This window comes from Gossypium hirsutum, chromosome D11 (genome assembly GCF_007990345.1).
Source record: "Gossypium hirsutum isolate 1008001.06 chromosome D11, Gossypium_hirsutum_v2.1, whole genome shotgun sequence".
Lineage (NCBI taxonomy): Eukaryota > Viridiplantae > Streptophyta > Magnoliopsida > Malvales > Malvaceae > Gossypium > Gossypium hirsutum.
Genome location: NC_053447.1, coordinates 25,903,989 through 25,910,253, shown reverse-complemented (window position 1 = coordinate 25,910,253; position 6,265 = coordinate 25,903,989). Strand labels below are relative to the sequence as shown.

The following is a 6,265-nucleotide window of genomic DNA, read 5'->3' as shown; positions in this document are numbered from 1 at the left end:
TTAATTTTCTTATTCAGTGCTTCCACTTGGCTTGACAACAAAGCAACTACATCTAGATTAAAAACACCAGATACTTTCATTGGTTTTGTTCTCATGACTTGTCACTAACAATTATTCAGTGTGATATCCTCAATAAATTCTTGAGCTGCCTCAGGTGTTTTGTTATTTAAAGTTCCGCCAGCTGCTACATTAATCATCAGCCTAATCGGGGGTTTAAACCATTGTTAAAAGTTTGAACTTGGAGCCACAAAGGTAATCCATGTTGAGAACACCTTCTCAACAAACCCTTGAATCTTTCCCATGTATCATAAAGAGTCTTAATATCAAACTGAACAAAAGAAGAGATGTCATTCCTCAACTTAGTTGTTTTAGTCGGTGGAAAATATTTTAACAAAAAATTTTCAATCATTTGCACCAGAGTAGTGATAAAACCTCATGGTAAAGAGTTTAACCACTGTTTTTCCTTGCTCCTCAATAAGAATGGGAACAATCATAAGTGTATCGGATCATCAGTAATGTCATTGATCTTAAAAGTGTCACAAATCTGCAGAAAGTTAGCCAAATGAGCATTCAGATCTTCATCTTGCAAACCAACAAACTAAACATATTGTCGCGCCATCTGAATTGTGTTCGGTTTGATCTCAAAGTTGTTTGGATTAATAGTTGGCCTAACAATACTTGATTCAACCCCAATCAGAGTGGGCTTGTCATAATCATACATAGTACGAAGTGCAGGACACTCAATGGCTTGTTGATTATTTTGATTATCACCCGTCTCTACAATAGTATCCTTTTCCTCGTGATTGTCTATTATACTCTATTTATTTTGTCTTGCTTTTCTAACGTCTCTACAATTTCTGCAAGCAGTTCTTTCAATCTCACTATAAAAAATTATTGGTTCCAAGGGTTCTCTCTAGTCGTAAACCAAAAGAACCTGTCAAAATCAAACAAAAAAAATATTAAAATATAAAGATTAAATTAACAAAAACAGATAAAAATAAAAAATTACTAAATTAACAGAAATAAAGTTTTCCTAATATTTTGGTCCTGGACAACGGCAGCAAAAACTTCATGTCCACGAAACCAGCTAAAAATATGACAAAGGAAAGTGTACCTATCGATAAAACTACGGTGCATAAAGATATCACTCCCACGAGGACTAAAAGTGCTAGTAATTACCGTCTTTCTATTATTTAACTAACAAATCAAAGTGACTGAATTAAACTAAAATTAGCTAAATTAATTAACTAAGAACTTGACAAAGAATAAATCGGGAAAATAATTGAATAATAACCAAGAAGCAAAACAATACCCAAGAAAGAATCCACCTAGATTGCATCTGTCATTATCAATCTAAATTAAATAAGTTATTCACTTAATATCTTGATCCATAGAAATCCCTGAATTATGCTAATATCTCTCTTCAAGACTAAAAGCAACTGACTCTAGGTTGATTAATTGAAATTTCTTTCTAATTAAAACCCCTATTATCGTATTAACTCGATCTATGTATTCCCCTATTAGATTTGACTCAAGTCTGGTAGATTTATGTTTTCCTATTTCTAGGATTGCATGCAACTCCACTCAATTATGCTAGATCTACTCTTAAATAGGGTCTATTCCTCCTCTAATTCAGGCACATCAAACATGGATTAATAGTCTAGAAATATTAAACCAAGAATCAAGCACATATAATTAAGAACAATATCTAAGTATTTATTGCGTAAAACAGAAATCAAAGGAAAGAATTCATCATAAGGTTAATTTCCCCTAGGTATTTAGAAAATTAGTTCATAATCATGAATAAAAATATCTAAAAGTCAGTATAACCACAAGAAATAGAAAAACTCATAGTGAAGTTCAAAGAAATCAAAAGGAGATATTCAATCTTAGTGGAAATCTGCTTCAGAGTTGGCTTCAATGGTGTTTTCTGAGTTGTTTTCTTCAATCTTCTCTGACGGTTCCCTTTCCTCTTCTTATATTTGGTATTTATAGGTCTTAAAATGCCCGAAAAACCTAAAAATTCTTTTTTTTTCTGCGTGTCCAAAATACAATTCATGAAATTGACACGGTCTAGCACATGGTCGTGTGGCAGCCCATGTGGCTCCTGAAATATGCTCCAACTATCTGATTTTTGCTCTGTTTTTGCTCATTTTTTCTCAAATGCTCTCCTAAGTTTAGAAACATGAATTTAACAGATTAAAAGCATAAAACTCACCATTTTGCATTGATTAAGCACCCAAAAATGCACTACGAATAGGATTAACATATTTTACTTTTGACACTTATCAAAAAAAGGTCAAAGTTAGGAGTGGTTCAAAAGAAAATAACCCAAAACTTTAAATAAACCTAATTTCCCCCATCCACCTACAGGAACTCAAGAAACCTCTTCCCCTTATTTTTTGTTTTGTTCTCCATTGTATCCCCAAGCTCTGTTCATTCAATTTTATTTCCCAAACTTTAAATCATTTGATTTCTATCATCACCCAAGCAATAAATCCTGCTAAAATTTTAAGAAAAACATTAAAAACACCATCAATTTTGTCATCTCTCAAACTTGTGGGTTTTCTAGATTTTCAACCAAACATTTGTTCTTTTCCCATCGAAGGTAACGATTAGTTTTCCTATTAGTTTTTGATGATATCTAGTCTTTTAAATAGATTTTTTACCTATTGAATCGAAAGCTTTGAATAAATTCTGAAAATTGGATAATTAATAGTGGGTTTCAAGATTTTGAATAAAAATGATGTTTCTGTAACAGCCCGATTTTAGCTAAATCAGTATAGTGGTTTCAGAACCACAAATATGAGGTTGTAAAATTTATTTTATTATTATTTTAATATTTACAGCATGATATTAGAGTTTTATGAAATTTTCGTAAAGAAATTTTACCGTTTAAGTGTTTAATTCGGTAAAAAAGACTAAATCGCGTAAAGCGTAAAACTTGTGTTCTATAAGCTAAAGATATCAAATAGCTATAGAACTTAAAAGTGAAGGTCCTTATGTAGTAAATATCTCATTTATGAGATAGTGGATGATAGTGGAGTGGCAATTGGTGTTATTATTAATGTTTTTAAAGGGTAAAAGGGTAAATAGGTAATTAAGTTAATAATAAATAAAACAAAGCCAAATATCATCATCTTCCATCCTACAACCAAAAATAGGGTTTAAAACAACCATTGAATATCTTGAATTTTGGACATGGTGTTTTTGCTCAAATAGGTACGATTTTAACTGTTTTTAATAATTTTTACATTTTTGTGATCATTACAGCTAGAACTAGTTAGCCTGTGTCTTCGATTTCAAAACTGTTAAAGATTTTGATAGTTTCCATTGAGGATTTTATGTGGTCTTTGATGTTTCATGATGAAATATGAATATTTAATGTTAGATTTTCATATTTTATAAAGTGATTTTTGATGAAAATCCAAATTAGGGATTTATTTGTAAAACTTGCAAATTGAGGGGTTAAAATATGAAATAAATGGAATTAATGGGGTGCTAGGGACCTAAGGAAGATTCGGCCAAGCATGGGTTTAATGAAATTATGTGTATTTTATGTTGTTTTGAAATATGGACTAAATTAAGAAAATGTGAAATTTTAGGGTCTAAAGTGGAAAATGCCCATTTTTGTGTTTTTGGATGAAATTAAATGGATCTGTAATAAAATAAGTTAAATTTGAATTGATTTAGATCAAGAAAAAAAGAAATTAAAGTTAGATCGGGGAAAGTCGAAAGTTGTCGAATAGTCGTTCCGATCCGTTCGTTTCTGAACGAGGTAAGTTCATAAGTAAATAAATGTTCTTAAATTCAATTCTATATAAAAATATATATTTTTCTGAATTGAACTGGGCATGGGATGACCTATTTCGAGCTTGAATTGATTGAATTACGACGTCCGAAAGCCCCGTATTAACCATAGGAATAGTATAGGATACATATGTCGTGACGTTAGGACTTTCGAGGTGTGATTTCATTTAAGGCCATGTCTGGGACTTTGGCATGATATGAGATTACGTGTAAGACCATGTCTACTACATTGGCAACGTATATGATTCGTGTAAGACCCTATCTAGGATAGAGGCATCGATATGTGATAACATGTAAGACCATATCTGAGATATGGAATTGTATGTGATATATGTGTTTTCAAGTATCCTTAACGATTTTGAATGGTTCAACGGGCAATGTTTAAACGAGTCCAAAAGTAAATTTGATCTAAATGATTCAGGTACGTATGAGGTTTATATGTTCATTGAAAATATAATAAGGTAAGTGAAGTTACTTTATGCGGTAATTTGGATTTATATGAGAAAAAAGATTGTATATGTGTATGAGATTAGTTAAATTTGGCCTATTTCGAATTGAATTATATATGTTCTTGTGATGAATTATTTGCTTATGACTTACTAAACTTTCAAAGCTTACTTTGTGCATTTTTTCTGTTTATAGATATATAAAGCTAGCTCGAGTTTAAGGATCATCAAGGAACATCATCACACTATCGATCGCTATTTTGGTACTTTAAGAGTTTGTACCTTTGACGTATGGCATGTATAGGCTAATTTCGATATGGTTCATTTTGATCTGTATATATATAACCATGCAAAAATGGCTTGATAATGATGCTAATTTTCATGTATATTATGCCATGTAATTAGCTCGTTTTGGAAGTATGTTATATGGTATATCTTGTGTGGTGGATGGTCATATAATTTGGTTTGAGTAATGAGGTAAATGATAGATGCTTTTTTTTTACTTATGGTGTATGTTCCTATAGGTTATATGATGAATATATATATTGATTGTGTATTGGTTTTTTAGGTACGATTCTAAATGATGACTAATTACTATGTTTTAGGTATGTTTTGTTGGTTATATATATAGTTATAAGTGACATGTTAATGTTTGTATTAGGTTATGAAATAGTATGTTTAGCTTAATATTGAATGGTGGAATTGTATGTTTAGTATTTAGTTAAAGGCATGAAATTATACTAAAGGATGTCTTAATGTATGCTCGGTTTATGAGATGAATTATGTTTGATTATGATTTAGGTATTCAAATGCCATGTAATTAATGGTCACATGGTTCGAACTTTGTATTTATGAAGCATGTGCACTATGATTTTGATGATTGTTGGTTGGTTAGTAATTTGATTAGATAAATGATATTGATATAGTTGAATATTGAAGCATGATTCGTATATGTGAAATGACTAGAAAAGTATGATTAATTTTGGTTGTCTATGTGATTCAAATATACGGATTTGACTTGTAAAAAAATTGTAAAGGAGATTATGTTACTTTGTGCTTGAATTGTATTGAATAACTGTTCTGAACTGTGTTTTAATCGATAATGTTTCGTAACCCTAATCTGGCGGCAGATTTGAGTTAGAGGTGTTACAGTTTCAAAATGGTTTTAAACTTGTTTTAAAGTTATTAGAAGGTTTATAAGCTTCCTTTAAAGTTTCATTAAAGAAATCGAAGGTTTTAATGAATTTTTGAGAAAATTTTTCATAGTATGTCGAAATTTTGGAACCATGAATAGGTGTAGTTTTGTGTAGTTTGAAGGTTGAGAATTGTTCTTTGGTGTATAATTAGTCAATTAGAATAAATTTTATGCAATAGGAACGAGTAGGTGTTGAGATTTTTACGTTTCGGCTAAGCTAGTCAAAATTTCAGTTTCATGAGGAACTAGCTTAGGCTTGTGTTTTTGGTTGATTTAGGTAAGTCTTTGGATAAATGTTAATTGTTTTATTTACTTTGGTGAAGCTTTGGAATCATTAGGACCTTCTACGAGTAAAGAAAAAGGCAAGAAAAAGCTAGTTTAAGCTTTCAACATCAAGGCGAAAGCACAGACGATGAGTGTTTGGAATCGCTGCTTGTAGACACGATTCATAATGTTAATTTTGAATTTAGGAGTAGACTAAAACCCTACTCTAAGTTCCAAATATAAGCTTTCTCATGCCCTTATTTAATTTCTAAAATATGTGATTATGTGTTATGGAATAGAGAATTAAGATATGATACTGTGATTTGTGAAATATGCTTTTGATGGCTATTGTGAAAGTGTTAACTGTGGACATGTTGTGCATGTCGATTGACAGTGATAATATTGTGCTTATAATGTGAATGTGCAGTGAAAGGGTACAGAAAATGGTAAGTACAATGTGTGTTTAATTGTGGATATTTTGGCCTTATGATCTTTGAGACCATTATATATAGTTGGCATGCCATAGGATTATGTGAGTACTAACCCTAGT

At 31.1% G+C, this 6,265-nt stretch overlaps 1 non-coding gene across 1 annotated transcript; it reads left to right on the top strand.

Moving 5' to 3' along the window:
• Positions 1–254: 254 nt before the first annotated feature.
• On the top strand, positions 255–361 carry LOC121223892 (small nucleolar RNA R71). The gene has a single exon (XR_005921358.1). It is a non-coding gene; the product is annotated as a small nucleolar RNA R71 (small nucleolar RNA).
• Positions 362–6,265: the final 5,904 nt, after the last annotated feature.